Raw genomic sequence first — 12,027 nt, forward strand, 5'->3', positions numbered from 1 at the left:
TTGCCTCTTATTCAAGTCACGCTGCGTAAAAATATACTTAAGGCTGTTGTGATTGCAAAAGAGCTCGAACTCCTCTCCATAGAGGTAATGTCTCCAGAGCTTTAATGCGAAATGATAGCTGCCAACTCCAGGTCGTGTGTAGGGTAATTCTCTTCGTGTTTCCTCAACTGTCGCGAAGCATATGCAATCACCCTGTCCTTCTGCATAAGGACACAATCCAGACCAATGTGAGAGGTGTCAGTATATATCGTATACTTAATCCCTTGCTCTGGCAATACTAGCACAGGGTTGGACGTCAACTTGTCCTTCAGCTCCTGAAAAGCTATTTCCGTCTTTTCATTCCAAGCAAACTTCAAATCTTTCTGTGTCAACTGAGACAACGGTCTAGCTATTTTCGAGAAGTCTCTTATGAAGTGTCGATAATAGCCTGCTAGACTTAGAAAGCTCCTCACTTCAGTAACTGAACCAGGCTGCTTCCAGTCCTGAACTGCAGCTACCTTAGCAAGATTGACAGCTATCCTTTCCTTGGACACCACATGTCCTAGGAACTTGACTTCCTCTTTCCAGAAATCACATTTCTTGAACTGCGCAAAAAGCTAATTCTTCCTGAGAGTATCTAAGACCGCTCTTAAGTGCTCTTCGGGCTCTTCCCGACTTGCAGAGTATATCAAAATGTCATCGACAAAGACAATGACGAATCAGAACAAAAATGGTCGAAACACCCTGTTCATCAGATCTATGAACAAGGCCGGTGCGTTCGTAAGACCGAACGACATCACAAGGAACTCATAATGGCTGAAACTAGTCCTGAATGCGGTCTTCTGCACGTCCTCATTCTTGACGCGCAACTGATGATACCCTGACTGCAAATCAACCTTCGAAAAGTATCGTGCCCGCTTCAACTGATCAAATAGATCATCGATCCTGGGCAAGGGATACTTGTTCTTCACAGTTACCTGATTTAACCTGTGATAATCTATACATAATCGCAAGGAACCATCCTTCTTCTTGATAAACAGAACAGGTGCTCCCCAAGGAGACGCACTAGGTCGAATAAAATCTAGATTCAACAAGCCATCTATCTGCTTCCTCAATTCCTCCATTTCACTTGGAGGTATACGATAGGTGGGCAAAGAAATAGGTGTCGCACCAGGCATGAGATCGATAGTAAAATCAATCTCATGCTTAGGGGGTAATTAAGGAATCGACTTGAACACATCTTTAAAATCCTGAACTACAGGCGTGCTTTCAAGCGTCGAACTTGCAATACTCTCTAACAAAGAAGTAAAATAACCAAAACGGAAAGGGTAACTGACCTGAACAGGGAAAGTAAATGTCTTACCCTCAGGTCCATGGACTGTCACCAACCTAGCTTCACAATCAATCTCTGTTCGTATCTTCGTGAGTCAATCCATACCCAAAATGACATCGTAATGGTATAGAGGTGCGACAAACAGGCCAACAAGAATCGAACTGCTCCCTAGATCAATCAAACAACCCATACACATCTAGGTAATATCAGAGGAGGTCCCTATAGCAGTAGTAAGTGTCACTCCCTTCATAGTAACAGCGCCCAAACACAGGCGCTTAATTGCCGCAAACGATATAATAGAGGTAGTGGACCCTGTATCCACAACAAGGAAACGAGAATACCTTGAATGTGAGCTGTCACCTCGAAAGACCTCGATGTCAAGTCAGCCCCAGGCGCTTCAACTGTAAGCGCGTGAACTCGAGCCTACTGTGGGCGATTCGGCGGTGGAACCATGGGCCGCTGAAGTGGCCTGAAGTGAGGTACAGAAGGTCTGAAGGATGGGTGAGCTGGTGTTGAACGAAGGGGTGGAGGAGATATAACCTGAGGCATCGGACGGCTGATCCTTTGTGGTGGAGTAAATCCACTGTCCCGCATTCGCGTAAAGCAATTACGATCCGAATGCCCAATATTCTTACAGTACGAACAACGCAAGTCAGAATGCATCGGCTGAGCGAGCGGTGTTACACGTCTCGGAGGAGAATCTGCCCGCGGCCTCTTGCCGACAAATGGTGTACTCGAAAAGTCAGGTCGCGGCCTAGGAACCATAGGTGCTCGCATACGGGACGACCTGTTCCCGTCCTGCTCAGCTCGCAGGGACATGCTCACCAACTCAGCATAAGAAGATATGCTAGCACAACACATCTTCGATCGAATGTCAGGCCTCAACCCCTCAGAAAAATGCTGCATCCGCATCGACTGATCAGCCAGAAGCAATGGAGCATATCGACCCATCTCAGTAAACCGGTTCTCATACTCCGTCACCGACATCCCTCCCTGACGGAGGTGAAGGAACTCACTCTCCTTCTCATGTAGGTACGTAACCGGGAAATACTTCTCGTGGAAGCGTGCCTCAAACGCCTGCCACGTCCACTCAAAACCCTTCGCAATTGTGCGGAGAACACTGTCCCACCATAAACTGGCCTCCTTCTCAAACATAAAGGAGGCAAGCTCGACCTGCTCAGCCTAAGAACAGTGAAGCGGCCTCATCATCTTAGAGATGCGGTCAATCTAGTACTCGGCCTCCTCGGGTCTATGAGAACCCGCAAATGTGGGAGGTCGTAAGCGCTGGAATCGCTCAAATGGGTCACTCGCACTAGTAGTCCCAGATAGGTGCTTAGGTGAAGCAGGTGGAGTCGCCCCCATCGACTGAACAAAGATGCCAGCCATGGAAGACAAAAACTGCTACTGCTACTGCTAGTGCTGGTGCTGGTGCTGCTGGATCTACTGCTGCTGCATCAACAACATCATCTGCTTAAACCTATCAGGAGGCGGAGCGGATGAAGATGCATAGGGCGTCGATACAGATGCACGGTTCGGCTCAGGAACCGAAGGCGTGACTAGTGTAGCCATAGGTAGAATCATAGGAGTCGGCCCAACAGCGGGGCCAGTAGCTGGCTGAGAGTCCGGCCCAGCACCAAAATGAGACGGGCCCGACTGTGGATCCGTTTGGCTATCGCCTAGGGGTGAAACCCCGGCAAGCGATTAGCCCAAAGAGAGACGGGTTGAAGTCTTCGAACCCTTAGGAGGCATATCCTACATTTAACAGAGGATGCAACCTGCGAGATTCAACATCTACATAATCCACCCACATAGCATTTTCATCACATCATAAGAAAAACAGCATGCATTTCATTTAACAAAATCGTCGTAATACAAAAAGTGCAGCATTACATGGATCGCGATAGAGAAAGCATGTGAGCTCATACAACTTAAGCTTCAAACCACAAAATAACTTCTAAAGTACTATGCCTCTAATGGCTACACACAAAAACAAATAAAAAAATAGAGCAAGGGATGACTACATCTACAGCTACTCGTCAGAATCAGGAGATGGAGGAGGGGCACCCTTATCCTGCAGACAACACAGGATAAACTTCAGAGTTCGAGACATCTTCTTGAAGTTATGCTTTACGAGGCCTCGAAGATCCATAATATCCTGGTGTAGGACAGCTTGACCCTCCTCAAGCTGAGCTATACGGGCATCCCTGGCAGCCTGATCTGCGCCCTGCTCTGGTGCTACAGGAGGAGAACTCTCACTTGTATCCTGGGCCTCCACTTCTTCCTCATCCTGCTCTTCTTCTTCCCCTATCTTAGCTCCACCTTCGCCATAACTCTCTTCCTCATCGCTCTCAGTCTCATCCTGCAAACGCCGATAACAGATCGCGGGTCACCGAAATTCGACCGGGAGGACCGCGGAAGTCTAGAGAACAATACGGGCTAGGATACGGGTCTTACAACTCTCCCCTCCAAATTAAAATTTTATCCTCAAAATTTATAAAACAGACAAGGGAAGAGGAAACATCATATATAAGTCAAGGCACGATCAGTTTATATAAGGATAGGGATATTGGTCTTTAATCTCAACCTTGCACTCCCAAGACGCCTCACCAACACTGTGGTGACCCCTACTAAACCTCAGATTCTGGATAAAAAATGATCAAAATTAGGATACCTTACAATCACCATCTCACCAATGACTAATCTAACAAGATGGTCGTAATGCCTGGTTGCGCGAATCATCGGCGACTCTTGACGACTGAGGGTCTTGCTAAGCTGCATAAAACCTATCCTAGCTCAGCTGGGGAGCTGCATAAAATACGGCCAATTGGACTCACTGTTGGGTCATACATGCTATAGTATCAAAAATCCTCTCTACATCGGAGCGCCATCTCTCGGCTGTTATTGGATTTGGGTTACCCTGGAAACATGGAGGATCAAGCTGTTTGAACTCTCAGAGGAGGGCGCTCGCGCGCTTCTGCTCTTCCTAGGCTGGTGAAACAACGGGTCTTCTACCCTGCCTCTGAAGGATGGTGTTCAAGGCCTGTAACATCTGTTGAAATTAATCTGTGCTCATGGGCCTGTCGAGGTTGCGCTAGACTCAGACGGAGGTTCAGAAGTCTCAAGTAGGGGAGTGAAAGTTGCTCGGGTCACTCGCTTGGATGCCATGCCAGCTTGAGTAGATAGTGAATGAATGAATGAGCATGCAACTCCTACTCCACAAATCAGTACTGTACATCTCTGGGATCATCACTGGGGTCTAGTACACTCTACATATAAATCGCTGCCCACTGACGTGCGACCATGCAAGTGGAAGAGACCTCACTATCCGCCTAGCTAATAGTCAGCCAATATCTACCCGGCACGTCGATAGCGGACCCATTCATGAGCTGGTCAAACTCAGCCTAGCTATGCCCCCTACTCTTGGGCGGGTAAGGCCACACCCCCTCCCAACCGACCACGACATAGTGGGAGACGCGGCCTCCTGGTATTCGGCACTCGGGCGCTCATGTATCCACTCGGTCTCGACGTTGGGGCATCTCCTGGCCTCGGAGGTTTAGGGACTTTCACCCATGGACATCCAAAGTGCCCAGATGCTCGAACCAAACATTTTTGGTGTCCCATCTAGTCATCCACGACATGCCTGTGGAGGTCACAACCCTGATGTCACTAGGGCGTATAGTAATCACTATCACACAATGCAAGATGCATGAGTCATGTAGTTCAATCATGTATCAATCCTTCGCATACCGTGCGCTCATGTGGGATAACTCCACCTATCAAGGAGTCCCATAAATCATCTGTACTATGACATGTGCAATGATCAATCACATCTCATAATAAACATGCAGATGATGTGTGTAGGCATGTATCATGATGCTATGCTGTCCCATACTCATAAACGGTATCAATAACTGGTATCGATAATCGACCTCGACAATGTGGACATTTAACCATCATTGCCCCTAAGGAATGGCCCTCATAGAGCCTAAGATATAGTGGACCCATGGCCTCACACAAGGGCCAAATATACAATACCATGGGCCTCACTCAAGAGCTTAATACACATTAGATGGGCCTTTCACATGGGCCTAACATACATCATAATGGGTTCCATAGCCAAGCCCTCAAATGCACCACAATGGGCCTCATACTATCATAATGGGCCATGTCTCATGGGCCTAATACACATCACATGGGCTGCATCACATGGGCCTATATACATCGGATGGGCCACATCCTATGGGCCTTAGATACATCACAATGGGCCACAACCCATTGGCCCCAAACACATCGCAATGGGCCTCTCACATAGGTCCATTATGCATCACATCAAGGTGGTGCTCAATGAATGGTCATAAATACGTCACATTGGGCCTCATATTCATCAAGTAGGCCGCATCACATGGGCCACATAAATATCACAATGGGCCTCTAACACGGGCCTAATATACAACACAAAGGGGCCACATCCCATGGGCCTTATATACAATGCATTAGGCCTCGACAATTAGAATCGGAATCGGCTTTAACAATCGGCCTCGATAATCGGAATCGGCCTCGATAATCGGCTACGACAATCGGAATCGGCAATCGGCCACAACAATCAGAATCGACAATTGGCCACGATAATTGGAATCGGCAATCGACAATCGGCCATAATAATCGGCCTCGATGAGAATGGGCCAAGTAAGGCCTAGGGGAAGGACACAAGGTATATTTTTAACCATTATTGCCCAACAATGTGGACATTTAACCAACATTGGTCCCAAGGAGTGGTCCACATAGAGCCAAACGTATCGTGGGCCCATGGCCTTATACAAGGGCCTTATACAATCACCATGGGCTGTATCAATGGGCTGCACCAACGGCCTCGAATACATCAAGTGGACCGTATCAATGGGACACAACAACTACACCATTCATCCATCCATAGAGATCATTTTAGAGCATTATCCAAACAATGAATCATATCAAAAGATCATCTGCACCAAACTACAAATAACAGTGGTGATAGTGATCAAAAGGTTAGTTGGACCACATCAAAAATAGCAGTGGAGACAGTGATTTCCACTATACAAAATTTCACAGCGGCCATCATAACATGTATTTGCCATCCAGTCTGTTCATAAGTCATAAGGACCTGAACCAACCTGAGAAACGAATATCATATTGGTCCAAAACTTTTATGCCCCAAAAGTGGTTTCAATGGTAGATGTCCAATCTCCACTATTTTTGGTAGTGTGGTCCACTTGATAACCAAATCTGTTTTTTTTTTCATCCTAAGCCCTAGGACAGGCTGATCAAATGGATGGATGATTTGGATGATCCACATACATCAGGGGTGGGGTCCACATACGTGGCCCGCCAGAGGTGAATCTGCTTCATTTTTAGTCTAAAGCCTATGATGAGCTGGCCAAATGAATGGACAATATTGATACAGCACATGCATCATGGTGGGTCCCACCGTCCAAGGTCTGGACGGTGTGGATAAGACCCATACATCATGGTGCGCTCCACAACAGGTGGTCCACTCGAGGTTTGGATTGTCCTCACATCTATATGGACGGTGAGGAGTACATATATCAAGGTGGGTCCCACACACATGGCCCACTAAAAAATCATATTAATATATATAACATATATTATATATCCACTCCAGTGTCCAGATGGACGGCCTGGACGGTTGGATACAATACATACATTGAGTGCAGGTCCCATGTTCATGGACGGTGTGAATAAGACATACATCAGTGGGTCCCACCAGATGAATGGTCTAAATATAACATAGACCTCATGATCAGATCCAGAGAACTGGCGTCAATCCAGCAGTTGCATGCTGCTGGGGTCCACATCAGCGTCCTGATGATGGATGGCCTGAGATGAAATGCCTACATCACGGTGGGATCCACGGATGGATGGCGTGGACATAAGATACATACATCATGCGGTCCCACATGGGCGCTGACGTCAATACAACAGCTATATATAGCTGTGTGTGGTACACTATCTAATCCGTTTCCACGCAAGTGGGTCCCACGTTGGGCCCACCATAACGTTTATTTTCCAGCCCATCTATTGGTAAGGTCACGCAGACCCGGATGAAGAGGAAAACAAATTTCATAATGATCCAAAACTTCTGTTACCCAAAAAGGGCTTCAATGACAGACGTTCAATCACACTGTTCCCTGTGATGTGGGTCACCTGAGCACCACATACGGTTGATTTTTGGGATAATTCCATGCCTAAAGGGGAACCATCAAATGCACGGTGTGGATGCTCCACATGCATCACGGTGGGGACCTAAGGTGGGGCCCACTCTCCCAGTGTCCAACTAGGCTGGGGATGCTGCTTGCTGCAGCGTACTCTGGATGCTGACAGCAACAGCGTCTGTTGTTTGAATTTTTTTCAAAGGAATTTCATAGGTGGGGCCCATATAAGGACAATTCACTCCATTTACTGGATTCTAGGGCTCATGGTACACCCAACGAGCCCAATATTGGATATTTTTCGACGCATAGAAACATCACAGTAGGTCCTAATAAATTTTAACTGTTAAAATAATGTTCTAGTCGGTGCGGCCTACTAGAGTTTTGGATCAGCTTCATTCTTCGGCTCAATGCCTAAAATGAACTGGAAAATAGGGTGGACGGTGTGGATTAAATACAAGCATCATGAGTGGGGCCTGTTGTGGGTCCCACACTCCCCTCTCTACTAAAATAAACTGGACGCTGCCTGCTGCAGTGTTCTTTGGATGCTGGCAGCAGCGTCCACCACACACACACCACCATACTCACGCCGCAGTGGGATTTCACCATCGGTGTGGGCCCATTTGGTGGATGGCCTGGATAAAATACATATTTCACGGTGGGGGTTCCTTAGGGTGGGCCACAAGGCCTCATCGTCGCCGTAAAATAAATGAGAGGGAGAGAGAGAGAAAGACACATGAATGGGAGGGACCCCGCCACTATGGGCCCTCCCTACACCCAATACAAAGCATACATCAAGTGGGTCCCACCATAAGTGGGCCCTACAACAAAATCATGATATAAGGTTAAGAACACCCACCTTTTGCTTCTTCTTGGGCTCCTCCTCATCATAGCTCCAATGAGAAATGATTCAATGGTCGAGATCAGTTTTGAAGGGTGGGGATGGGAGATAGGAAGGTGGGCCACACCTAGCTCTCTCATGGAGCATTGGACGCGGGTTGCTTGGGAGGAAAATGAGAGAGAGAGATGAGAGAGAGATGTATAAGAGAGAGAGGGAGATGGGTGAGTGATGGGTGAAAGGTGATGGGTGGATGTACTTGTGTAAGGGAGAAAGAGTTGACTTTAGGGGGGTTGTTGTACTTGGGGACGAAATAGTTATACTTGATATTTGATATGACATGTCGTAGAGATTCCCTTGGTATTTGCAACACGTAACATTTTTCCTCAAATTGAACGTGGGCCCACATCTCCTAGCCCGGGTATTGCCTCGGCACACGAGACGCGCTGTTGGAACTGCGGTGACGATGCGATTGCTAGTGTATAAGTTTCAGGTTGAGCCGACTTTGATATACGGGACACATCTCAGGATCGCGCGCAAACGCCGATAACAGATCGCGGGTCACTGAAATTTGACCAGGAGGACTGCGGAAGCTTACAGAATGATACGGGCTAGGATACGGATCTTACGCGGCTTAATAGAAACATAACATGGCCATATGGGCCAATAAGAAGGTGACTTCAGCCATAAAGGCCAATCGAAGGAGGTCATGAGTTATTACAAAGTCTAAATTGATAAATGATTTTAGAATAACTTAATAGATAAATTCGTTCAAGGTTGTCTGGGAGTGATTGTCTAAACAATCATTCAAGGACAATCAAACTAACAGACATAAGATGCGATCGATGGACGAGAGTGGTCCATCCAAAGTTCCCTTAGCCAATAAAGGAGATGACACATATGTAAAAGCGATGTTGGCAAAGAAGGCTACCCTCAAAGCTCAAAACATAGGAGGACAGGATTAAGAGCAGACTCGACCAATGGTTACTCGGTTCAAAGGTAGCCATTCATGGTGAAACAATTACCAGAGGAGAAACTAGGACAACACAAAGACAAGAATTCAGAAGTTCTGAATGGTATTACTACGTAAAATCTTTAAAAATGACATTTTGAATGAAGAGGACTCTTCCAATTACTACCTTCTGATCAAGGAATTGATGATCAATAAGGTAACACTGAAGAACAACCCATGTTCCAGCACGATGAAGAGCCCATTTAAGGTTAGAGCTTTGAGACATCCAATGACAAAGGATCATCCAATTGTATCATTTAGCAGTAATCATACAAAAGATGGGCAAAATCATGACTGTAATAATAATGTATATGATATAAGAAGTAATATTTAATAGTGAACATGACCAATAACATACAAAAAATAAGGAAGGGAGCGTTTGGCCCGTGGAATTAGATGGGATTCAGTGGGTTGAAATTAGTTTTTTTACAATGATAACATAGTGTTGGAATTTGTCTACAAATTCTATGGTTTAGTGGACATTGTGTGCCATGTTTGGAATGTAAATATTTAAAAGGTAAATCCCAAGGTTTATTTGAAATCACATTTGAATTGATCTATGGAACTAGCAAAAGCCACCATCCACCAATGACACTCTTTGAAAATATCATAGACTTTCCTATTGTCTTGACATCAACAAGTTATGTGGACCCCACTATGATGTGTGTTATATCCACACCATCCATCCATTTTGCATGATCATTTTATGGCATGGGCCCAAAAATGAGGAAGATCCAAAGCTGACATGTACCACACCAGAAAGCAGTAGAGATAATGACATCGACAATCGAAGCCTTGCTAGGGCCTACCGTGATGTATTTTTACCCATTGAACTTATTCATGAGATCAAATAAACCTGGATAAAGGAAAAACAAAACTATTAGCTTCATCCATAGCTTTTGTGGCCATGAAGAAGTTTTCAATGGTAGGCATTCAACCTCCAGTGCTTTCTATGGTGTGGTCCAAGTGAGCTTTTGATCTGCCTGATTTTTGGATCCATGCCTTAAAATGATTTTGAAAAATGGATGGATGGCCTCGATATAGTCCATATAACATGGTGGGACGCATAGAACTTGTTGACATCAACATACTCAGTAGTTGAATCCGCATAGTGCGAGGGGAGGATGGCCTGCTATATTTCAAATTTCAAATCAATTTAAAAAGCTTCTGCTACAAATCCCATGTTTAAGACTAATTCTTCATAACCCTTCTTAACACACTTCTCATTTTCCATAACATATAAACCTAGCAATTGTTGAAGAAAACAAACGTGGCGTGGGATTTAAATGGTGGTATTTTTAATTCCTTCACACTTAATCCCATCTAATTTCATGTGCCAAACACCCCCTAAAAGAGACAAGTTTGTCATACAACCAAATTAAATCCTTAAAGTAGTGAGGTGGTCATGAGATGACTGAGTACCTTGTAAAAGTCGAATCAGCAAAATGGGGTCGATGGTCGAATAAAGATATAAAATCAAGAGGAGTTTAAAAATTTCAAGCAGCCCATCCATCACATTATAAAAACTGTAAAAAACACACAACCACACACGCACATACAACGAAGCCAGTAAGTGAAGTTGGTAGGTGGCCCACTGGCCAGCCAAATTAAAGTTTCTCGGCCAAGTGGCCAAACCAAAGAGAAATCAAAAGAAAATCATTATGGCTCAAAAGCCAAATCAAAGTTTGAAAAAAATAGCCCATTGGATTAAATAAATATTGAAAATCAAAAGGTTGTTGCCTTTAAGGAAGAATATCGAGCCAAACCGAGCACCATCCTTTATGAGCTTCTCGATGTCTCCACTTCCAAGAACAAAAATCAACTTGTTGAAAATCAGTGGTTTAAAAAATAATTAAAAAAATGAAAATTCAAAATTTTTAAAATTTCAGGATTTTCCCACCAAAATACCTCTTTGAATTTTTAAATTAAAAAGTGCGGTGTGTGTGCTTTGTCCCACATCGGAAATGTAAAGAAAAGTTTTGTGGCTTATATGAGATGTTGAGAAAGGTATTCTTACTTGGAGCTTTTTGGAGGAGATGAAACACGGGTTCGCACTGGAACACACGCACGCACGCACGTGAGCGGGTGCTCGCACTCGTGCTCGGGCTAGGGCACGGGCACGGGCATGGGCGAGGGCGAGGGCATGGGCAGTGAGGCAGTGTGGCTGTAGTGGCGCTAGATAGTGCACTTTGCACTTCGCAGGTGCGCATCGTGTCGTAGAGTGGTTGCTCCCTCGCGACCTTACGTGAACCGGTGCGACCTCGGTGCGATCGTGTTGTGATGGGTCTGGTCAGAGCCTTAGGGCGGTGTGGATCTGAAATGTTGGAAATGATCCTGGGTTTTATAGATAATTGAGAATGGTTGGATCTTAAATCCGAAACGTCCAACCGTTTCTTAAACAGATAGCTACATTAAAAGCCACAATGGTCCGAAAACGGATAAGCTAGGATGATCCAACGGTCAGATCGACAGATCCAATGACCAAACGTCTGAGATTAATGGACAACGGCCAGAAACATTTTTTAAATGTTTTGGACCATTGAATACCACACAGCAACGGGTCTAAACTTAAGGCCTATATAAACTAGACCATTCTAGTCTGATTTCATCATCTCAATACATCATCTCCCCATCAAATCAGATACAGTCCATAGCTTCA

This window comes from Magnolia sinica, chromosome 1 (genome assembly GCF_029962835.1).
Source record: "Magnolia sinica isolate HGM2019 chromosome 1, MsV1, whole genome shotgun sequence".
NCBI lineage: Eukaryota > Viridiplantae > Streptophyta > Magnoliopsida > Magnoliales > Magnoliaceae > Magnolia > Magnolia sinica.